The sequence below is a fragment of the Tiliqua scincoides genome, chromosome 1 (genome assembly GCF_035046505.1).
Source record: "Tiliqua scincoides isolate rTilSci1 chromosome 1, rTilSci1.hap2, whole genome shotgun sequence".
Taxonomy (NCBI): Eukaryota; Metazoa; Chordata; class Lepidosauria; order Squamata; family Scincidae; genus Tiliqua; species Tiliqua scincoides.
In genome coordinates, this window is record NC_089821.1 from 284,647,444 (window position 1) to 284,672,610 (window position 25,167).

General features: G+C 43.1%; 1 protein-coding gene across 3 annotated transcripts in view; it reads left to right on the forward strand.

The window, feature by feature from the left end:
• The window catches only part of ESRRB (estrogen related receptor beta), a 332,439-nt gene that overhangs the window by 194,996 nt on the left and 112,276 nt on the right, over nt 1-25,167 (forward strand). The window contains exon 2 of one of the 3 annotated variants that reach the window (XM_066627522.1): nt 17,051-17,113. The exons of the other annotated variants lie outside the window; for them this stretch is intronic. The gene's annotated coding sequence lies outside the window, so the exon portion shown is untranslated. The remainder of the gene's footprint in view (nt 1-17,050; nt 17,114-25,167) is intronic. 3 annotated transcript variants of the gene reach the window in all.

Here is a 25,167-nt window from a genome sequence, read left to right on the forward strand (position 1 = left end):
CCCTGTCTTTGATGCCTTTCCTCTGCTCCATATCAGCACTGGTTACTTTTGCCTCTGCAGAGGGTTCTATATGTCTGTTTACACTCAGAAGCAGTGATGTAGCTAGAAGGGGTGCAAAGTGCTAAGTTTTGCAGGGAGCCTCACTGCAGCATGCAAGCAGCCTCTCCTTCTGCCCTTCAGAGTCATTCTGGGCACTGGGAGCAAAACAGGGAGGTATTTGCCCAAAATGGCTCCGGAGGGGCTGCTTGCACGCAATGGTGAGGCTCCCTGCAAAACTTAGTGTTTTGCACCTCCTCTAGCTATGCCACTGCTCAGAAGCCTGGAATCCTAGAAAAGCAGCAGGAGTGGGTGATTTAGAGGAAACATAGGGGAAAAGTGTTAACTACTTCTCCCTGGCTGCTCTTCAGGATTGCAGGCTCAAAAGGCAACTTTTTTTTTTTTTTTTTTAAATGAAGGTTGGAGCTTTGTTATGTGAATCTGCTTGTCATGTGTAGTCTACCGTCAGCAGTGAGAGGCAAACTCAGCTGCTGGAGAGACTAGAGCATCACACCCAGCAGCAATAAAAGTCTGAGCCGAAACTTTGGCTCTAGTGGATTGGTGTTTGAAAAATGTCAGGCTAATAGGCCTACGTTTGTAGAATAAAATCTTTCTTGCACTAGCCAGGCCCTTGAGGTTGGCCATGATATATATTAAGCTTTACCTATTCATTTATGGAACACTAATCCTCAGCTTGTACATACTCTTATTTTTTTCCCCAGAGCCATGTCGTGAACATCAAAGACATAACAAAACGACCTATTTAATTAAGTTTCTGGTATTTGGCAGTGTTGATCCAGTGTAATGCCAAAAAGAGGTGTAAAGTCTTCCATGATACTCTTGCTAATCCTGCAGAATATATGGGGAAGCAGGACAGTCAGGCATCCAAATCAGACTATCCTTTGGTTTGCCTGGGCTCTGGGGTAGCAAATGCTCATGGACCATTTTGTTTAATTATGGGTATAAAAATCTCAACTGTCTTTTGCTGGGTGGGTGCTTAAAGTATTCATCTGATGCAGCTATCTTGACCTGCTTAATGTATCAGTGAATAACTTCAGAACTGTCCGTGATTTAAAAGAATATTATTATATTTCTATGTGTATATAACTAAGGGCGCAATCCTTGGGCTGGTGCAAGTCGCTTGTGCCCTTGTCGCAGGGAGGCTGAATCCAGCTTCTGCACCAACTCTGCTGGGGAGTCTTGCATTGGCTGAGCTTGGCTGATGCAAGGCTCTGGGGTGGGTGGGAAGGAGGCGTTCTGGGGCGGGGGGAGGGTGGTCTCAGGGGCAGGTGGGGAGCAGGAGGAGGAGCTGGGACCCGGTTCTAATGCCAGATCCCAACCTCCATTCCTGAGCAGTGCAGAGTGGCTTCAAGCCACTTCACTCTTCTTGGACTTATGCCAGGAGGTGGCGCTAATCCGAGGAGACCCATTGGGGCTGCAGTGGCTTACCCAGGGGTAAGGGGAAGAGTTTCCTCTTACCTCTGGCTGAGCCATTTCAGGGCCCTGTCTTGTGTATTTTCTCTTCTGTCATCTGCAGCTAATGTCATTTGTTCTCCTACATGAGAACAGAGTGCTTATTTCTGGTTTTGTTTAATGACATTGCTTCCTGCCTAATGACATCATTTCCGGCCCTCAGCAGGCATCATGAATGCTATCTGGCCCGCTGTATGAAATGAGTCTGACACCCCTGCTTTAAAATAAAATAAACTCCTATGGCAGCAAGTTCCACCATTCAGCAGTGCATTGTAGTATGCGCAGTATGTTCTTATATATTTGGATGTACATAGTTTCTAGTTTTCCATCATGCAAAGTCAGCAAAGGAGAAAATTATTGAGTTATATAGAATAGTGATTGATAGTTTTGCTTCTTTAATAGTCCATATTATGTATCAGGCCCTCCCCCCTGCCCTGGTATCATTTACAAATAAATTTACTGATTTCTTTGAGAGCAGCAGCTTTTTACATAAAGTCAGTCTTTATGAAGTGAAATTGATTTTTTTTCCTCTTCAGTCTGGATATTGTCAATGAGTTTTTCACCAGCATTTGATACATTTGCATAGTCAGGACACTGCCATGCTCTTAAATTTCATGTTTGCAGTCTCATATCATACAGCTAAGAACATAAGAAGAGCCCCACTGGATCAGGCCAAAGACCCATTTAGCCCAGCTTCCTGTATCTCACAGTGGCCCACCAAATGCTTCAGGAAGCACACAAGACAACAGACACAACCTGCGTCTTAGTGCCCTCCCCTGCATCTGGCATTCTGAGGTAACCCACTTCTAAAATCAGGCGGTTGCACATACACATCATGGCTTGTAACCCGTGATGGACTTTTCCTCCAGAAATTTGTCTAATCCCCTCTTAAAGGCATCTAGGCAAGATGCCATCCAGTGGTGTAGCTAATGATCATGTAGCCTGGTACCAAGCTCAAAATGATGCCCCGGAAGTAATGTCGCAACCAGAAGTGATGTCCCACCTGACTATTTAAAAAGTGAAAATGGGGGGGGGGGGAACTTGCCATCTTCCCTCCAGCAGATTGCCACCCACTTGCTCTGCCACTTCCCTCCAGCCAGTGGCATCTATCTGCTACTTAGGGTCAAAGAAGATTTTTAGCCCCCCTCTAAGACAAAATCAAATTTAATTAAGTAAATTAAGTAAATCAAAAGCGTGTCCCTGATTGGTGTAGGACACAAGAACAGCCCCACAGGATCAGGCCATAGGCCCATCTAGTCCAGCTTCCTGTATCTCACAGCGGCCCAGCAAATGCCCCAGGGAGCACATCAGATAACAAGAGACCTCATCCTGGTGCCCTCCCTTGCATCTGGCATTCTGACATAACCCATTTCTAAAATCAGGAGGTTGCGCATACACATCATGGCTTGTAACACGTAATGAATTTTTCCTCCAGAAACATGTCCAATCCCCTTTTAAAGGCATCCAGGCCAGATGCCGTCACCACATCCTGCGGCAAGGAGTTCCACAGACTGACCACATGCTGAGTAAAGAAATATTTTCTTTTGTCTGTCCTAACCCTCCCAACACTTAATTTTAGTGGATATCCCCTGGTTCTGGTATTATGTGAGAGTGTAAAGAGCATCTCTCTATCCACTTTATCCTTCCCATGCATAATTTTGTATGTCTCAATCATGTCCCCCCCTCAGGCGCCTCTTTTCTAGGCTGAAGAGGCCCAAACGCCGTAGCCTTTCCTCATAAGGAAGGTGCCCCAGCCCCGTAATCATCTTAGTCGCTCTCTTTTGCACCTTTTCCATTTCCACTATGTCCTTTTTGAGATGCGGCGACCAGAACTGGACACAATACTCCAGTTGTGGCCTTACCATCGATTTGTACAGCGGCATTATAATATTAGCCGTTTTGTTCTCAATACCTTTTCTAATGAACCCAAACATAGAATTGGCCTTCTTCACTGCCGCCGCACATTGGATCGACACTTTCATTGACCTGTCCACCACCACCCCAAGATCTCTCTCCTGATCTGTCACAGACAGCTCAGAACCCATCAGCCTATATCTAAAGTTTTGATTTTTTGCCCCAATGTGCATGACTTTACACTTACTGACATTGAAGCGCATCTGCCATTTTGCTGCCCATTCTGCCAGTTTGGAGAGATCCTTCTGGAGCTCCTCACAGTCACGTTTGGTCTTCACCACTCGGAAAAGTTTGGTGTTGTCTGCAAACTTAGCCACTTCACTGCTCACCCCTGTCTCCAGGTCATTTATGAAGAGGTTGAAAAGCACCGGTCCCAGGACAGATCCTTGGGGCACACCACTTTTCACCTCTCTCCATTGTGAAAATTGCCCATTGACACCCACTCTTTGTTTCCTGTTCTTCAACCAGGTCTCAGTCCAGGAGAGGACTTGCCCTCTAATTCCCTGACTGTGAAGTTTTTCAGTAGCCTTTGGTGAGGGACCGTGTCGAACGCCTTCTGAAAGTCCAGATATATAATGTCCACGGGTTCTCCCGCATCCACATGCCTGTTGACCTTTTCAAAGAATTCTAAAAAGTTTGTGAGGCAAGACTTACCCTTACATAAGCCATGCTGATTCTCCCTCAGCAAGGCTTGTTTGTCTATGTGTTTTGAGATTCTATCTTTCATGAGGCATTCCACCATCTTACCTGGTATAGATGTTAGGCTGAATGGCCTATAGTTCCCCGGGTCCCCCCTCTTTCCCTTTGTAAAGATCGGCATGACATTTGCTATCCTCCAATTCTCTGGCACCATGGCAGTTTTGAGGGACAAGTTGCATATTTTAGTCAAAGAGATCAGCAACTTCATTCTTTAATTCCTTAACTCTTGGGTGGATGCCATCAGGGCCCGGTGACTTATTGATCTTTAATTTATCAATGAGGTCTGAAACATCTTATCTTTCAACCTCTATCTGACTTGGTCAGGAGGGGCCATTCGGGCAGTATTTGCCCAAGGTCTTCTGCCATGAAGAAGATGCAAAGAACTCATTTAGTTTTTCTGCCATCTCTAAGTCTCCTTTTATTTCCCCTTTCCCTCCCTCACCATCCAGAGGGCCAACTACTTCTCTGGTGGGTTTCCTACTTCTAACATATTTGAAGAAGCTTTTATTATTCCCCTTATTGTTGCCGGCCATGCGTTCCTCATAGTCTCGCTTGGCCTCCCGTATCACCATCTTACATTTCTCTTGCCAAAGTTTATGTTCCTTTTTATTCTCCTCATTAGGACAAGACTTCCATTTACAGAAGGAAGCTTCCTTGCCCTTTACGGCCTCTCTAACTTGGCTAGTTAGCCATGCGGGCACCCTCCTGGACTTAGTGGAACCCTTCTTCCTTTGCAGTATACACTTCCGCTGGGCCTCTGTTACTGTTGTTTTAAGAAGCCTCCATGCACTCTGTAGAGATTGGACTCTTTTTACCTTCCCTTTCAACCTCCTTCTAACCAGCCTCCTCATTTGATGGAAGTCCACTCGTCGGAAGTCAAGGGTTTTTGTTAGAGATTTGCCTGGTATTCTTCCCCCAACGTGCATGTCAAAACGGATCACAGCATGATCACTGTTCCCCAACAGTTCCATAACACTGACATCTCTAACCAGTTCCTGAGTACCACACAATATTAAATCCAGAGTCACCTGTCCTCTGGTGGGTTCCATGACTAGCTGGTCTAAGGCACAGTCATTAGCGTGTCAAGGAATCCGGTCTCCTTTTCGTGACAGAACACAAATTGACCCAGTCTATATGAGGATAATTGAAGTCCCCCATGATTAGAACCCTGTCCCTCTTTGTCACCTCCCTGATCTGTTTCCTCATTTCAAGGTCCCCTCCCGGTTTCTTGTCTGGAGGACGATAGTACGCCCCCAGTATTACATCGCTCCTGAGGCCTGGTAATTTAACCCACAGAGATTCTATGGTGGAGTCGGACCCGCCTTCAATCTCTACTTTGCTGGATTCTATTCCTTCCTTAACGTAAACAGCCACCCCACCTCCAACACGCCCCTCCCTGTCCCTCCTGTAGAGTTTATAGCCTGGGATTGCGGTATCCCACTGATTTTCCGCATTCCACCAGGTTTCCGTTATGCCCACTATGTCAATGTTTTCCCTAGTCACCAGACATTCCAGTTCTCCCATCTTTGCTCGGAGACTTCAGGCATTTGCACAAAAGCATTTGTACATGGAATACCCCGGATGGGCTGCTTATTAGCTCCTTTGTCCCTGCATCCTCTCACTGTGCCAAACCATCTATCACATCCCATCATGCTACCATTCTCAATTTCTTCTCCTACTCTGCCTTCACCTTGTTGTTCTCTAACCTCCCCATCCCTGTCCCATAAGGATGAGGCGTTCTGAACCGGATGCCCCGGGCTCCTGTCGGCTTTCCCCCAGCTTTCCTGTCAGCTTTCCTGTCCAGTACAGGACACTGTACTGGGGTGAAGAGGGGCGGTTATTCTCCCCCTGCTAAATATAAGGGGAGCACCACTTGAAAATGTGCCTTTTTACCCAGTTATTATTTTATTAATTAACAGTATTTATATACCGCTTTTCAACAAAAAATTCACAAAGTGGTTTACAGAAAAAAAAATCAAATATCTAATGGCTCCCTGCCCCAAAAGGGCTCACAATCTAAAAAGATGCAACACCAGCAGACAGCAACTAGAAAAGGCACTGCTGGGGTGAGGTGGGCCAGTTACTCTCCCCCTGCTAAATAAAAGAGGAGCACCCACTTGAAAAAGTGCCTCTTAACCAGTTAGCAGGGGTAACTGTATTATGACATATGGAAATGAGAGATGACTTATATTACCACCTTATTGGTTTCATGCTATATCATAATAACATCTCATTGGCTCTCAGAACAATCAGTCTCACCGGTCAGATTTGAGTTAAAAATCCACTTTTTGTTCCATAAGGCAGTTGTATTTTCATTTTCTGGTTAATTGGCCATAAAGTTTGATAGAATAAAGATATTTCAATGCAGTTTGTTTCATTGCATTCTACATTAAATTACCTTTCTAATGATATATAACAAGATGGTATTATTCATACATACCAAGATTTTCACAATTTTGGTCACTAGTGTCAAGCTCAGCTTCTTGCCCCTGTAAAGCCTGATGCTTGGTGCAACTGCTACCTCCTGCACCCCCTTAGCTACACCACTGATGCCATCACAATGTCCTGTGGCAAGGAGTTCCACAGACCAATTACACTCTGGGTAAAAAAATTACTTTCTTTGGTCTGTCCTAACTCTTCAAACACTCAATTTTAGTGGATGTCCCCTGGTTCTGGTGTTATGTTCGAGGGAAAACAGCATCTCTCTATCCACTCTGTCCATCCCCTGCATAATTTTGTATGTCCCAATCATGTCCCCTTTCAGGTGCCTCTTTTCTAGACTGAAGAGCTCCAAACTCTGTAGCCTTTCCTCGTAAGGTAATCCTGGTAATCCAGCCTGGTAATCATTTTAGTCGCTCTCTTTTGCACCTTTTCCATTTCCACTATGTCCTCTTTGAGATGTGTCAATCAGAACTGGATGCAATACTCCAGTTGTAGCCTTACCATCGATTTGTACAATGGCACTATAATATTAGCCATTTTATTCTCAATACCTTTTCATAGCATGAAATTAGCCTTCTTCACTGCTGCTGAACATTGGGTTGATACTTTCATTGAGCTGTACACCAGTACCCCAAGTTCTCTCTCCTGATCTGTAAGACAGCTCAGAACCTGATTAGCCTATATGTGAAGTTTTGATTCTTTGCCTCAATGTGCATGACTTTACATTTACTTACATGGAAATGCACCTGCCCATTCTCCCAGTGATTCTTCTGGAGCTCCTCACAATCTTTTCTGGTCTTCACCACTCAGAAAAGTTTGGTGTCATCTGCAAGCTTGGCCACCTCACTTCTCAACCCTGTCCCTAGGTCATTTATGAACAGGTTGAAAAGCACTGGTCCCAGGATAGATCCTTGGGGCACACCACTTTTCACCTCTCTCCATTTTGAAAATTGCCCATTGACACCCACTCTGTGCTTAGTGTGCTATACTCTCTACTATAGTGTGCTGTATTCTTCTTGTCTTCTGCTGGTGACAGGCAGTGGACTTCAACTTTTTGGACCGAGGATCTATCACACCAGTCTTCAACATGGGACATGCTTTCAATCTTCAGCCATTTCCCCCCCCTGCTTACTCTCCCTCTCCCTTTGACTCCATGTTGCATCCCTCCTTGTGCAGCCTAGTTTGAACTTTCAAGCCAGCAATTTTTTTTCAGAAACCTAGAAATCTTACCTTTAAAATAAGCTCCTCCAATTCTGCATGGCTTTTTCCTTTGCATTCCTGCTTCTTTCTTGACAGTCAGCAGCCAAGGGAGGGAAAAGTGAGAAAATGGTGGTACTGTAATACCACTGGTGCATCTTGCTTTAGATCAAGTCATGAACCATGCGAGTCAGCAGCCAAAGTTTGATAGTCTTCAAATGAGGCCCTTTGTATTGGATTTGTTCCATAGCATGCTAGATCCTTAGTCCGTATAAAACAAAATAAAGCCATTGACTTTCAATGGAGCTGAAATTATTCACATCAGCCGATCTGCTGGTCCATTGTTTTGCCTTATTTTTAGCCTTAATGAATGAAATGAAACAAGTAGTGTTATAGGAATTTGCCTCCAGTTTTCTTGGCCTAACACAGAAGGATGAGGTTTGAACTATACAGTTAGGAGCAGAAATAAATCATGTTAACTGTGACTGGACTAAAGGATTGTCAGTGCTCCTCTGTAGCATAAAGCATTACTTTGACAACTCAAATTAACCATTTCCCAAGTAACCATTTTAAACTCACTTGTCTAAAATTGTGTTTGGGAAGTGGTGAGTATGGGGAACCAGAGGACGACTTCTGACATCATGTTTTTCAGCTATGACATGGTTTTTGGAAAATTTCCAAATGCATGTAAACACTGGGTCACTGCAGTAGGACATCTGCACAACTTCCTCAGGCTTGCAACAAACACACAAAACACTCTTCATTCATGGGATTGTCACTGAGTGGTTATGAAGCTCACCTGTTCTGATGAAACTTTTTCATATGTGTATTGCTGCCAAATCCATAGATGTCAGTGTGTATGTTTTACCCACTCTTAGCACAGGTGTATCGCTATACGTGCACTGGGTATACCATATCCGATGTAATAACTTTGCAACAGTAGGTGTGATCCTGACAAAGTTAAGCACGTTTTTATGTCTTAACTGATTTCTGCATCTGTGTGAGAGAGTTAATTGTGTGCTTCACTTTCCTATTGAAATAAACAGGAGTTAGACATGCTTAACTGACTGGAGTGTGTGCTTTATGCTCACAGAGGCATGTTCACATACTGAACGTTTGTATAGTTGTGTGTGTGCATGATGCATGTATCCATTACCACTGCAGGTCAGGGCAGGTGCGCAGCAGATGTTTCTGTCTTTCCTTGAGGTTGCACATTTATGTTGACACTGAAGTACACTTTCAGTGTATATGTGGCAAGATACAATCTCCACCAGTGACAGTGTTCCCTTTAGGATCAGTGTTCCAAGAATGTCAACTTTGTCACTGCTCTTTGCAGAAGGCAGCAGGGATATGCAGAGAGAAGGGAGGCAGGGCCTCCCTGCTGGTGAGTGGGGAGGCAGGTGAGGCAGAGCCTCCCCACCAGAGTCCTTCAAAAAGTGCGGTGGGTTGTGAGTGCTTGTGCGCCTCACATGGTGGCTTCAGAGCTTTTTGAATGACTGGTGAGGAGGCTCTGCTTCACCTGCCTCCTCACCCACCAGTGGGGAGGCTCTGCCTCACCTGCCTCTGTACCCCCCCCCCCCGCTTTCCTGGAAGGCAGTGTATTGCACGCAATGGGAAGAACTGAGTCTTTTCATGAGTGCTTATTTATTAGTGGAGTACTTTTCTAGACTGGCAGCCCAATCCTATGCATGTCTACTCAGAGGTAAGTGCCATGACAGTCAATGGGGCTTACCCCTAGATAAGTGTGGATAGGATTGCAGCCTGAGAGCCCGATCCCAGGCATGTCTACTCAGAAGTAAGTGCCGTTCGAGTCCATGGCGCTTACTCCCTGGATCGCAGCCTGAATCGGGTGCTTAACGCTGCCTGTTGCGGCGGTCAGGCACCAGGCTGGACCGAGGCAGTTCCCAAGGGGGAGAGCTGAGCAAGCCTTTCCGCCACGGGCGCGGGGAGCGGGGCGCAGCAGGCGAGCGGGGCAGAAGAGAGGAGCGCGGGAGGGGGGGCAGAGAGCCGGAGCGCTTCAGCTCCTCGTCAGCGGTGGGAAAGTGGCTTCGCACACAGCGCGCTCCTGGAGCGGCGACTTGCTCTTGGCGCTCCCGGAGCAGCAGCAGCAGCGGGGATGCCCCAGGCTGTGGCTGGCTTGGAGGGCCGGCTCGGCCCCTCGGCGGAGAGCGCCCACACGCAGGCGCGCGCCCGAACACCCCCCGCCCAGGGGACGCGCCTGGCTCCCTCGCCAGCAGGAGGCACTTTCTTTGGCGCGCGCCGCTGCCAGGCACCCCGCGCCCGGCTCCCCTTCAGGCGCCTCCTGCGAAGCTCCCTCTCCCGGCGCGCCCCTGCTGGGCTGTTCGGGCCACGTGTGGGGACGCGCGCCTCGCCCTCGCGCTGCCCGGGCGCCCTCCCCCTCTGCTCTGTCACTTCAAGTCCAGCCCCTGAGAGGCAGCCAATCGCGGCGGTGCCATGTTCAGGCGCCTGGCAGCCTTAAAGCGGCAGCGGGGCTTCCACCTCTCTCTCCTCCGCCTCAGTGTGATTGGACGAGTGGCGGCGTGTGGATGTGCCGGGGTCCCTCTCCTCTCCTCTCCGTCCCTGTCCTGCGCTCTCTCCCTCTCCCCTCTGCCTCCCCTCCCCGGTGCCTGGGCCGCCGCGCTCCCTCAGGGCGATCTAGTCTCTTTTCTCGGCCAACTGGGGATGCTAAAACCGAACTGATGGACATTTCCGAACTTTGCATCTCAGACCCTCTCAGCTACCACAACCAGTAGGTGCCCTCGTTGCTCGCTCGCTTGTGCCTGGGACAGGCTTAGCATGGCTTGGGAGACCCCGATCGCGCGGGCTGGGACTTCCCGGGTGAACTTCGCCGCTCCCCCTTTAGGCGAAGACCCGGTCCAGCCGCAGCTGCCCCGCCGTGACACATGCAGCACAGTGAAAAGCTGCGGGGGGGGGGGAGAGGGGGAGTGCCCTGTGCATCGAGGTCTTGCTTCTTGAAAGCAAGCAGGGTGCAGATCTCCACTTAGAACAGCCTGGAGAGCTGTGCGGGGGGGGGGGCAAACTCAGGGCACACTCCTAACCAGGTCTACTCAGAAGTAAGTCCTATTTTGTCAGTGGGGCTTACTCTCAGGAAAGCGTGGTTAGGATTGCGGCCGAAAACTCCTAGTTTGGGCTGCCTTCAGAGTGCATCACTTAGTTCCTGCTCTCATGTGCAGGTGGATTCAGCTGGGAAGCCCACCCATCCTGCTTTCCAAAGCGTGGCTTTTTGTTTTAAGATCAGAAATGTCTTCTTGGATGTCCTACTGCAGAGACAGAAGTATACCAAGGTGTGCAGCGCTCACTCACAATCATATTCGTTTTTTTTAAAAAAAAAGTATTTTATATTATTGGGCTGGTTTTAAGAGGAAGATATGCCCTCTTTGACGTCTTCTGGAGAAGCCAGTGCTTGGGGCAGCCAGTGTAGGGATGCTGAGAGAAACAGTGGAGCAAGTATCCCAAGCTGGGACTGATGACAGAATGGCATCTGCTTGCGTTCTGTTTCTTTTCAGGTGTTCTCGGGAGCGCCCGAGGATGATGGTTTGTGTGAAATTGTTCTAGTAGGGAAAGGTTGAGCCTCGGATGGAATTTTGGAAAGTGGATGGAATTCTCCTGTCATTTGTGTCTGCTCCACTCCTTCATTCGTTCTTAAGTCTGCTGCTCTTTTGAGAAGCCACTCTCTTAGCCAAGTCCCCTATTCTTGTTTTGTCCCGATGAAGCTTCCAAAGGCTCTAGAGGGTGTCAACAGATTCCAGTGCTAGCTGTGTTGTCACTCTGGATGGACAGGGCATTGTTTCAATAGCTACACCTGAGTAAGAGTTAAATAATAAATACATTTTCAGTGGAGACAATGACAGTTTCCCCCTCATTTCCTTTTGACATCTCACTTTCCACTCTCATTCATTTTCTGAGTAGCTGTCATTTTTCCCTGTCGTTCCTCGTCCCATCTTATTTTAGCCTCGGATCTCTTTAATGCCAATAAAAGACATTAAGAATCTAATCTTTGTTGGCTTTTGTTTTCATGGGCACTCTGGCAATCTCCCCTTTTTGGATTAAAAGTATCATTTTCAGTGTCTTTCTTTTTTCTGTTTTCGTCTAACAATGAATTAAAAATGATATACCATTTGATCTTTTGTGAGAAACTTGGACTTTACAAGTGAAGCACTTGCTCAATTGAAAAGAAAATATTTATTCCTTTGCAGCCATTGGCACTGTATTTTTCCAGTTAACCCCCCCTCCCATTCACACAACTTACTTGTAGCATGATGATGGAGATGAATGCCAAGCCACAAAATAACCAAAATGGAGCACTTATCTGATTCTTTTTAATGGCTTGTATAATTTGATAGTGTTAATAGACAGTTGCCAACAGCACTGTGCCCAAAGCAATTTTCCTGCTTCCCTGTTAACTTGCTTTCCAATTAAAGAAGCAAAAATGGATCAGGAGGCTACGCCATTGTACCCCCTGGCACAGAATGGGTGGGTGAAGGTACAGAATTATTTCGGTTACTAAATTTGCTTCTACCAAAATATGCTTTGGGTAAAGGGTGTATTTTATTTGAGTTGGCATGAGTTTACTACTAGGTTCAAAAGCTTTTAGAAGACAATCTTCAAAATAGTTTTGAATGGTCATAAGCTAGTTGATGGAGAAAGCATGAAGCAAAAGGGGTATTGAATTCTGAAAAAAAAAATTATCAAATTGTTTTCCGTTTCTGTTTTCATTTATACTCTTGTTGCATAGTAGAACAAAGGTATAAGTCAAGGCCAACCATACCTATGCGGTAACTCATCTGGTGCATGTAGATTTCTGTATATACCTACTGTATAGGAGTATTTTTGTTATCTGTCTGCTCCTGTGTATAATCTGGGTTCACAGTTGGAATCCAGAGGCCAGTCAGACATTGTTCACAATAATTTAAATGCTTCTCTTTTAATTGTCTGCAACAATTATTTTGATAAGCAAAAAGTTTTAGGAGAATTTGTAACTTTTAAAAGAATCCCCTTTTTATTCCTTTGCAGAACTTTCATTGTTAAAAGTGTGTGGCTCCTGTGAATGATTGGTGCTTATTAGGCTTTCCAAGCACTTTCCTGGAGCTTGTAATAGCTTAATATTGAGAGTGAATGGCAGTAAGAAGAAATCCATGTAGGTTTTCCAACTGGAAGGGAAACTGTGCACCTTGCTGATTTCAAATCCCTTAAAATGAATCCAACCAGGGCCTGGTGAGCTGAGGAATGTGCTTCTTCTCAAATTTTGGATATGGCATTCTGAGTTTTACCTTTCTGGACTAGGAAAAGTTGTCCATCCCCACTAGGTTGGTTGGGATGTGCCTTGATATAAGCACTTTATTAAGGATTGCACAGGGATCTACTGATCATTGCCTTGTGTTGCTTCCTAAAGCATGGGATCTTGCTTGTAAGTGATTTGACCCTGAATATTTATATATTCTTTTATTAATGTGACCTTTGTAGATGCATTTTGGAGTCATTCCTCATAACTGCTAAATGCACTGGGGAAAGTTTATCTGTCTGCAGCCTAAAGAATGGAATCAGGCAGAAACCATTTGAAAGAGTAGGTTTAGCAAGGAAATATATAAAAGGAATGAAACGGCAATTTAACTTGCAGGTCAAAACAGATGAAGGCTGAAATTCTATATGCACTTGCATGGGAGTAATGTGAGTCCCATTGAACTCAGTGGGGCTTACTGCTGAGTAGACATGCATAGCTTTGCATTGTGTATACGTTGAAATTAGTCAAACTGTACAATGGCTGTCTACACTACAATGACTGTGGAATATGGATCTCTATGTGTACGTAAATATGTATGCTGTCCAGATGTATCTATGCATATATCTGTGCATGCTTATCATACCCTTATTTGAATTTGTAAATGCAGCACAATAGTATATTCCTCAAAGTGAAATTCAGCACTTTCTCCTCTGTGTCATTAGTGTCACAATCCCAGATGATAAGTACTTTTCCCCCCTTGTTTCCTTTTTAACTTCAGTTTCAGATGTTGCTGGGTCTGTAGGAAGATGCTTTTTGACATTCCTAACCAATAGCTTTGATATTCCTAACCAATAACTTGTGGTTTTTACCTGATGAAGAAAAAATAATGCCACATTGGCATAACAAAGACATTCAATGGATTATGTCTATTAAAAATGCTTTCTGTTTGGTGGGAAAAAGAAGATGCACGCAGTGTTTTGCACTATAAGTATGAAAATCACGTGCAAAAAAGTGAAAAACAGTAACTACAATTGTAAACACAGAAACCCAGATTCAGAGAGGTCCAGCGTGTTCCCACTTGTTATTCAATTCAGGAGTAAACTCAGGAGATGGAAAATTAATTTCTTTTGACATTGTTTTTGTTGATCCTTTCTTTCAGACCAAAGCAAAAAACTTGCAGACCAATGTAGGAATGTGACTTGCTTTCTGAAGGATAACTGGAGCACTTTGCTTCTATGAATGAGGAGGAATCATTGTCAGAAAGGTTGAAAGAACAAAGCTACTTGAGTTCTAAGCACTCCTGGAAATCTAGAATGAGAAGTGGTTGCTCTTTTTCTTCAGTTCTGTGACTGGGAAGAAATTCTAAACAGACTGGATGAAGCTGTAGGTGCTCTGAGCACTCTTGGAAATTTACAAAAGGGGCTTGTAGGTGTGCGTGTGTGTTTTTGTCTTGGCAAAATAATTCAAGATGAGGCTATAATGGAAAGGAAAGTACTTAGCTGACTTTCTTGAACAGCTAAGTATTTTCCTTTCCATTGAATAGTTTGACTTTCGTGAACAGGTTTCCTGTTGTGTGGCTGTTAGGGTTCCTTACCAAGAGCCTGGCTAACCTTGAATGTCAAAGGGAAAATTTAACCTTTCTTCTGCTTGTCATTCAGATTCTGGTTTTTTAATATCAATTATTGAAAGTTACAGAAAGATCAATTTATTATTATTATTTTAGGGGGAAAAAACAACTGGACAGGGATCTTTTCATTGTATTGATTGGAGGTAATCAATAGATATTGCATTTAGCCCGAGAGGGAAAAGACTTTGGAGGGATTGCATCAGAGAAAGTTGCTGTGACACAGAAATTTCACTGCATAGTCTTGTTGCTTGTTGTCTAGGAGAAAATATTGCTTGTAATACTCTGACCCCAATTTTCTGACCTCATCCCACCTTCTTCCCTATTCTGTCATGGGTCATAATTTCAGTAACATGGCGTTATACAAATCAGCGCTCGTATACTCCCTCGAATAAGACATTTCATGTGTGGCACATCCCCAAAGAACTGAAGCATTTCTGTTCTAGGTGCAATTACTTCTAGTAAATGAGAGGGGAAAAGAGATTTGATCTGGTGTGGAACTAAGGCTCAGTGATGATCTCTTTCTTGTAAATGCTTTTAAGTGTTTAGGAAAAATAACTAACAGAAGCAGGACAAGCCATACCTGCTCATGGATTTCCTCTGTTCTGTATCAGTCCCTTTAGGGGTAGAGAAGTGCTGATAGCTACTGTATTGAGGGGAAAACTTTAAGAAAAATAACCAGTTGACACTTTGATATTCTTACAGTTTAACCAAGTTTTTTGAATTTGTTTGACAACTGCAAAATGAAGAGAGAGTTGACTACAGCTTTCTTATACACATGTGCGTAGCATCGATAAGGTGTCAAACACGCAGTTCAGGATCCCATCCTACCTCCTTAACAAGCAGGAGGATAACAATTCTGCCACTGTATATTGATAGATTTGATAAGTTTGCTAGGTGTAACTAACTCTAGCAACTAGCCAGAAAAAAAAACCAACAACTTATTCCACTTTCTAAAGTGAGTAGGTATGGTTGGAATCGCTTTGTAAGATAGGAAAGCACTTTACATGGTCAAGGTGATTTATTGTAATTTCTAAGTGTTAATGGAAGCTTGGAGAAAACCTCTTCATTTATGGAGAATTATTTTTCAGGAGCCCTTGCATGTTATTGTTTGTGCCTTCTCTGTACCAGTGTGGCCTCTTGTCTTTAAAGCTCTTTGCTGCCTCTTTTCAGCACTAGGGCTGTCCATGAAGTGGCCCTTGTGGCTGAAGGACAGTTATTTTGTCTGTCAAGAAGCACTTGTGAGCTGAACTGCTGAAGGCGACTGCCTGTTAGGAAAAGTATGTCTGCTTGAAGTGGAATCTGCTGCAGAATGATGTGTCTTTGCTGTGTTTGTAATTGCAAATGTAATTAGCAAACAAGCTCTGGGGGATTAAGAACCTGAAACTTTCACTGCACATGATTTGACCCTATGTTAGCCAAACGGGACTAGTACAGGGCCGTATTATTCACAAGGCTGACTAGACTTAAGCTTAGGGGCCTCGCAGGGACTAGGGGCCTATCATTTTTTATTTTTATTTTTGCTGAGGCTCAGTTTTTAGTAAATATATATTTAAAATTGCGAATAGATTAATCAGGAGACCTTGAAAATGGATAAAGGGCTGTGTGCTGTGATTTAGCACCTACCGTACCAGGATCAGGCAGTAAGCTGTAGTGGGGTGAAAGATTGATGTGCCAGAGGGGCCCAAAATATCTGAAAGCCTAGGGGCCCGGCCAAGGGTTAATTATGGCTCTGGACCAGTAGGCTCTTTTTATTCCATGCTGTTCCTGCATTTTTGTCTGGGATGAAAGCTGCTTCTAAATTTCTGCTGTGTAGTGGACCTCATTTTTTCCTTTAGACTATTCCTTGGGCTTTGGATTCTCTTCAGAAAGAATTCCATGTTGCCCTTTGTGAGAAAAGAATGCGCTAATAGATATTAGCTTTCTGAGCAATTTCAGCGCTGATGGGTGTCTTGGACGGTACTGCCATCAATTTGTCCTGTTGTGTTTTACACAGCCAAATTGCAAAAAGCAGGTGGCAGGTTGCTGTTTTCATATAACTTGTGCTGCTTTGTGATCCTGCTGAGCGGATCGCTTCCCCCTTCCGCTCTTTACTTCACTGCTTTTACTGTGCTCCAATCAAGTTTTCTTTTTTCCAAAGGGAGAAATATCCACATTTAGCTTCCCCTCTCCTAAATTTCCAAACTTCATGGTAATTTAGTCATCCTGTTAAGAACATTCTTGACCCATGAGTATCTGCCAACAACAGACACAGCATCTCTTCATAAGAAAGTCACAGACTGGGAATGTGTGATGTACAGGAGGTGTTTGCTTTCTCATGCAAATTCCGTCATGCTAGAGGTTCTTTTCTGCCCCTTTTGTGCGTGCTGTATTTAAGTTGCAGTAACATGCAATGACAAAGCTGTTTTTGTTTTGTTTTTTAGTGTGAAAGGGAATGGATTGAGAATAGAGAGAGGCGGCCTGTCTTGTCCAATTCTGCACTGCCGGTGAGGCGTTGATTTCTAGGGTATCTCCATAATTATTACATCCTGTTTGTGGGGTGGTGGGGAGGAATGGGAAGCCCCTTTTTTTGTTAGAAACATAGGCAAGCTACCAATATTTGGATGGAACCTTGTCCTCTCATGTTCTTTTTTTATACAGCAAATATTATTCTTTTATGCATTCATATACATTTTAAATATATCAAACAACAACTGGACAGTGTTCAGGACCTCCAGCTGCAGCATCTTCTATGATGCCAAAAGAGACACCCTTACCTGTCTTCTGAATTGGCTGTATATACTTTAACTGAAGATTTTATGTTTGTTTTTCATTTTTCTACTGTACCAAGACTTTTACTCCTGTGAATATTTTTTTGTTTTCTATTCAATTTTTAGTCCCCCCTTACACTTTAAAGTGAACTTCTATAAAACTGGAACTATCTTTTGAACAGATCTGAAGAACATATTGTCCAGCTGACCCCTAAGGCCACAAGAATGGCTTCACAAATGTTTTGTTCCCAGTCTTATTTTGCACAGGGTAGCTCTTGTTGGAAAATGATTGTTTCTTCCCTGTAAAAATACATAGAGCAGTTTAGGAGAGAAATATAATTTTCCATCAGCTTCTTAAAATGTCTTCAAAAAATTTTAATCCCACTTTTCATAGCAGTTGCAAAGCAGCTGACAAGATACGATAAAACAACATTAAAACATAAAAAGTACAACCAAAAAAGCAAGGATAATACTACCCTCCCCCAGTTCTCAACACATAGACCTAAAACAAATGTAGTAATAGTTTTGATGACAGCAGTTTTAACAATAACAGCAGGAAATGACTCTTCCAGAGGGCCTTTGGACTTGTCTACATCTAATTCTACCTCTGCTACCTGAAGGAGAACAGGATGTATTGGTAAAATAGATGAGATAACATATTTTAAGTGTGTTCCAAAGACCAAGTATATAGTGTTTTTCTCTCTCCAGTACACATATAATTGAATAAGTTTGGAAAAGAATTGTGTTTTCTAGAGATACATTCAGCAAATAGTTAAAATGGACTTTGCGCAAATAGAGTTTTCTTTATTAAATGCAACCAAACATTCAACAATAATGCCTAGGGCTCTTAAGAACCTAGATACTCCTGAAACAGATGGCTCATTTAAAGAAGATTCTTCTCCTTGGTAGATGATGGCAATTCGATTAATATTGGAACTTTTCCTTGGGTAAAGTTTCAGATTTTTTCTTTTAAACATGAAAACACATACTCAGACATGAATTACAGTATCTTTGATTTCTGTGTCTGCAATGTGCACTTAATTCCTTTAATGTGAGCTAATAATAATGGCAATGACAAACAGTTTAGCAGAATAGTCATTCAAAATCTTGCATGTAATCTGTCCTCACCCATATTTTACAGTTTGGGCCATTTCTGCCTTATCTCCTTCCCTCTTCTCTTACCATTTCATTCAACATCTCAAATGCTTCTATTTTTATGTTGTTTGCTTTTTTGGTAGCTCAGGGAAGTGTTGTTTGGGGAAGCAGAGGTATTTGTGCTTCAGGAAAGATGCTGAGCATCAGTTCCTGTGAAACTTAAAACCTTAATGCCCATTGCCTGCCATGCTTTACTAGTCAATTTGGCATAGAGGTCTTTTCCATGAAGGAAAGGGAGCCCATAGTACAACTAGCTGGCCTATTATGCAGTGATTTGCAGGCAATTAAGTGCAGTCTGCAATGCAGTCAAACTTTGGACCAAAGAAAGGGAGTGAAAACACCACTTGCTTTCAAAAACCGACTTTCAGGCATAAAAGTAATCCCTGGATGAGCTCTCTGCCTGAGCCGATGTCCTAGAGCACAATCCTATGCATCTTTGCTCAGAAGCGAGTCCCATTTTGTTAAATGGGGCTTACTCCTAGGAGAGTTGTATATAGGATTGCAGCCTTAATAGCTGTTAGAAAAGAGTTTACCTGGACACTTTATGAATGCATTTTGCATTAAAAGGTTGTAGAAATAAATCCATTTACACATGACAGAAATTGGTCACATGTATCACACACAAATTTTGATTAAGCATAGTCGATTCAGCTTTAGAATAAATTTATATATGGTTGTAACTTCCTTCTCATATGGGCAGTGCATAAATGATGTGAGTGATAGAAAAGAATTAGTTTTAAGCACACTCATGACTGTAGTGTGTGTTCACATATACATGCAAATACTCTGCATGTGTGTATGCATGTGTATGTATGCATGTATGCAAATATTTGTGTAGCCTGTGAGGTTTATCTTGTTTCTGTACACCCACATATACTGTATGTGAGAATCAATATAAATACGAATTGGTATAGTGTAGTCTGTACACAGCATATGTTTTTATTATATACACAAGTATGCCTACGCAAGGTATATGTTTGTTCATCTAGTATGAATATATCTCAATCTAGCATAGCATCTTTTCCAATGAGTGTTTGCTACTGTCTCCCTTGTGTCTTTTTTAGACTGTGAACCCCGTGTGACAAGGAACCAGTTATTTTTTTCTTCATTTCTTTTTCTTTGTAAACCACTTTGTCAACTTTTTTGTTGTCAGACAGTAGAATATAAATATTCTAAGTAATTATAATAACTAATAAATCTGTATCAGTACAGTCTACAGGTCTCTGTATCACCAAGTATATCAGTCTGTTCAAATAAAATAAACACTCTTATCTTCTGTAAAAGGAAGCTCTGAATCAATGCTTGTGGAACATAAAAGATCTTTGCGTGAAAGATTTAAAAAATGTAAAGTAGTCTTCTCTGTAAATATAGTACATATATTGCATGTTTATCTTTCTGATTGGTGCAGTTTGATATGGAGAAAAATATGACAGAAAAGCTTTATTGTTTTGTCTGTTAAAATACAAGAAGAAAATAAGCCTGATGCATATAGAACATGAGCAAATTGCTGTTTTATTTTGCTGAGACTCAAGCATGTGGACTGAGATTTATAAATCCAGTAATTCTGCTGCTTTGCTATTTCATTGGGAATAAAACTGAACCTAGGAACTTGTGGGTAAGGAACTGAATTGGATATTCAGTGTTTATTCCAATGTGCAAAATAGAAAATGCGTCTCACCTGGAGTCTGTCACATTGGAAAAAAAAAAACATTTTCAAAGACTGCTTTTGAACACACTTTATCTCATCAAACAATATTTCTGTTTTAATGCATAAAAAGTCACCTTTAGTTAAAAGCAACGAATAATTCACTTTGGTGTTTGTAATCCTGGTTCTGAGATAATATTGCAGAAAGAACTATATATACCTGTACCCACAAAACAACATTTGTGCCATTTGTGCCAATGTCATTATAGTCTTCCTGATCACTTCTCAGAGCTCCCATCCCTTCAGAATACTTTCTTTATTGACAGACATTGGGTTCCTGAGCCATACATTGCACAGTTTTATATATATAAAACATATATATATATATATATATGCATGAACAATGCTATACTAAATGTGCACTTAATTTTTCTTTTCTTTTCAATGTTCACTATGGAATTTAGGGGGAAAAAAATACACCAAATGCTCTTTCATCATTGACTGAAGAATAAAAGAATCAGATTTGGGCTGTTTTTTCTCTGTCAGCATGAGGGTTCTTTCCCTCAATCTGTGCAAAATGCTATAGATTCAATTCCCCTGTTGGCTCAAGAGTTAAAAATTAATTCATGAATAATAAAAACCAATCAGTCTTGTTGAGTTTACGAGGGATTAGAAGAGGGTTTTTTTTTTTTGTGCAGAAGCAGTTATATATCTTGGTGCTGATGTTGTTGGACTATTAGAGCTTGCATTGGGTCTCCCTGGTTGATCTGATAACACTACCTGATTTGCAAATACAGTTGTTATCCTGATGACTAACGAGCCTAATATTGGATGGATTAGCAGGGGTCACACAGCTAGTACCTGTTACAAGTTCTCAGCCCTTTCAGAGATAATTCACCTTATCTGAAAGCATTTCTGAAGGTAAAACTGTTGCAGTGAAAAGTATTTGTGTATGAATCATTCTTGCCTCTGTTGCGTATTAGACAGCTAGTGTTTTCAAAGGGATTTTGATTTTTAATTCCTGGTGAAATCCATTTGGGGTCTTGGATGATCATGCATCCCTACTGCTTTCAGAGCCATACATTGCACAGTTTTATTCACAGTTGCTCATGCCCTGGAGAGGTTATGATAGTGCATCAGTATTAAAAAGCAGAATACTGAAAAGTCTTCAATGACTGTGTTTTTAAGTTGCTGTCCCAGCCTTTAGAATATGTCTCATTTTCTCCTGTAGAAGGAATGTTTTTTATAGCAAAGGAGCCCTGATCTTTATATTATTTCTGAACCTCACCTGCACCAATTCAGGCCTTAGGCAAGAATTTCTCCTCTTTGTGACACCTCGAACTGGCCACAGCACCATGTGACGTCTTCTACCTGCCTACTTGATCTGTTTCCCTGTTTTTCAGTGGTTAATATGCTTTCCCTTTTTGTTTGCTCATAATTAGACTTGTGTTGTCACAACGTGGTTAAGCATGGAAATTCTTCATAACCCTCATCATTGTTCACTCACCTTTATTCAGGGAGAACATGTGTGCAAGGTGCTGTAGAACTATCCTTGGGTTTTGTACCTTGCTTAACTAGAGCATTAGTCAGCTTTGCTAAATTGTGCTAGGAGTACCCTGCATGTGAAGTTGTCCCCCTCTCTTCCCAGTCCCAATCAAGTTTGATGAAACTGCTTTTTTAAGTGTTTCAGACTTCGACCAGATTTGAATCAAAGTATGAATCAGCTGAACTTTTGTGGTACTTTTTCTCACATACTCATATTAATCACAGTTTTCATAATAAACAAAGAAAAGCAACATACTGGGTATAGAAGGCCAGTGAAATACAGTATTCACATTGTATATTTTAGCATAACTAATATACACTGGAGCGAAAAATCAAAGTGTAATATTTTCTACGACTGATAGTTTCTGATTTGGGCTTTATTTTTCTTTTTGTGTTTGCTGTTCTTTATACTTAGGGCTGTCATCTGATTAAAGGGATCTAATTAGCTTTAATCAATTGATTAGATCTGCATAAATTTGCATATGAATAAAACAAATAATTGAAAAAAAATTCTTTTTCAAAATGTGAACATGCAAACCATATCAGGCATCATTTTAGAAGAAATACTCTATCATGCTGTACTTGGAAAAATTATGAACATTAAAGCAATATTTGTAATTACAGTATTAAAAATGAAAATCTTCCTCAATAGAAAATTAAATTCTATGAAGTTGTAATTCATTAATTTTTCTAATTATTTAAGTAAACAATTGCAGCCAATTGCAATATTATATAGTCACTCAGCAGTGTGCATCCTACAGCTTCTCACTGACAAAAGTTGCAAATTACAAGAGGGCTACAAAAGGTTGAGAGCCCAATTCTATGCCTGTCTACTCAGAAGTAAATCCCATTATAGTCAATGGACTTACTCCTAGGAAAGTGCGTATAGGATTGTAGCCTGAGTCTGCAACAGCAATGGCAATCAGGCAGTGGAGATGACTGATAGCCCAGTCCTATCTTCCCTGGCACCAACCGGTACAGTGGCTCCAAAATGGCTATCTTTGTGTCCAGCAGAGTCAGGGAGGCCACTGGAGGTGACTGGAGGCCACTTTTGTCCCCTTCCCCTGGTGAAAGCCCCAGGCTCTGCAATGGGCCTACTCGAGTCTGTGCCAGTTATTTTTGCTGGCACAGACTTGAGAGGCCCTGTTTCTGGCTTTGAAGCACAATGCGGGGCATAGGATCCAGCAGAGGAACCTCTGCAAGTCCCATCCCCTTTGGGACCAGTCCCTCCCCCTGTTCCACTCTCTACTACTAGGAATGATTAGTACAACAACAGGCACCATCTCAACCATTAGGAGATGTCCCAAGGACCCCCCCCCCACTCCACAAGGATACCACAGCATCCCTAGCATGTACAAGAGCTGCAATGGCTTCAGCAGCAAAGGGACAAAAGCAAATAACCACTAGGACCCCTGTACCAGGATTCAAGCCCACCCATATAAACATATACATCTTAGGCAGTGATTCCCAAACTTTTTCAACTGGTGGCTCCCTTGACCTACTGTGTAATTGGCCATGATTCCCCATTAGGGCTACAATCCTATACACTGTATAGAGTGGCAGATTTTTCACAAGGATTCTGTGACTCCCCTGGCTGGTTTCCACGGCTCCTCAGGGAGCCATGGCTCACGGTTGGGAACTACTGATATAAGGAATACTTTCATTCAATTTTTATTTAATTGTATCATTGGGAGAGCAGCATCTGAAAGAGAAGCACACAGGTGGGATTGTGAATCATCTCCTAGCAGGGCTGTTGTTCCATTGCTATAAAAAAGGCAGCCAGGTAGCAGAGGTTTGGCTGCACAAGTTAATTCGTTGCCTACTATTAAGCTTGCAAATGGTAGGGGTCTAACTGGAACAGGTAGGTGTCAGCAATCTCACTGAGCAGCAGCTGAGCTCATACCAATCATTTCAGGCAAGCTATAGTCTTCCCTTGGAGCTTCCCTTGGGATCTATGTAGTCACCCAGGGCCTAGGAGAGGGGGTAAAGGGGCTAATTTGTAGCCAGGCCAGGGTCTAAAAGGAGACTCAGGAGCCAAAGGATGGGACCCAGAAACTTCCTGGGATCTTACATTTTCCTATCTACTCAGACTTGTCGCCTGCACAGGATGCTGAGGACACTACCACAAGTGTGCGGCTGCAGCTGCTGCAGCTACTGACAAGCCATATATCCTGGGCCAAGGAATGCAGACATGACACTCCTTAACACAGTATCAAATCTGGGAGGGAACTGGTGTGCTACAGTAGCTCTTTGGCTTGTGGATCTGCATACCATGAAGAAGTGTATAGGAGCTCAGGAACACAGTTGCAAGGCTACAGCTGCTGCAGAAGCAAGTTTTGGTACACAGGAAACTTTCCACTCTAGTGTGAGGCTAAATATGATGATGCTCATTTTCTGCATAATTTTCTATATTTAAAAGATTTTAGAGAGACTTAGGAGTGTGTTTGGTTTTCTGAATTACTGTATCTCTAGCTGCCAATGCCACATGGTTGGGTAGACCTGGACTCCAAAGACTTTGCCAACTGTCTCCACCTTCCCCCCACCCTGTTTCATCCCTCCCTGTCCCCATTCTGCTTGCCCGTCACCACCCTCCCCTGCTGTTTGACCCCTCCCCCTTTGCAAAGGGGTCCAAAAGAAACTTTGTACTCCCTGATAAAATTCCTCTCAGAGGCCCTGACTTCACCTGTGGTACAGTTGCCTGTATGGAGCAAGGTGAAGCAGAGAGAGAGAGAGAGAGAGTAACAGGGACTTGGCCACAGGATCTGTCACACTTGTTCTCTGGCTTGAGATGCATACAGTGTTTGTGAAAGAGAGTGGTACCACCTGAATGCGCATGGAGTGGTGCCCTTTAAGGGGCAATACTATAATGGCTTGAGCTGTAGAGCCTTTTTCTCTTTGGGGTGGTGTGTGTGCGGGCAGTGAAACTTTGCAGAGGACCAATGTTCTGTAATGCGTGCCAGTGGGGCAGTCCTGAAAACCAAAGGGATTCTGATGAGTGTTTGGCCAGCAATAGCAAACACTCCCAGCTCTTAGCTGTTGCAAAATGAAGGGATGTTTAGGTAACACAGTTGATAGCAGAGACACATGTGATATTCCTGAGGGGTCAGGAGGTGGGGGGGCAGAGACATGAGACAGAGATGCAGCATGAATACATTGAAGGATGGAATTCCCTCCTGCCTTTACTTACCTGTGTAGGTTGCACTGTGCTTGCTTCACATGTTGGGGTGGTGGGGGAGAAGTTCCACTTGGGCGCCTGTTAGTGGAGTCCTCCTGGGGCAGAGTACCTATAGTGAGAATTATCTTGCCTTACATGTTGTGAGGGACAAGAGGTTGTTTGTGCAAAGTGTCCCCTTTTTTGTGCCAAGTGCCTTTTCACCATGGTTCCCTTCATCAAAGTTTCCCTTTGAAGGACCAGAGAAGTATATCCTCATACTGGACATATTAT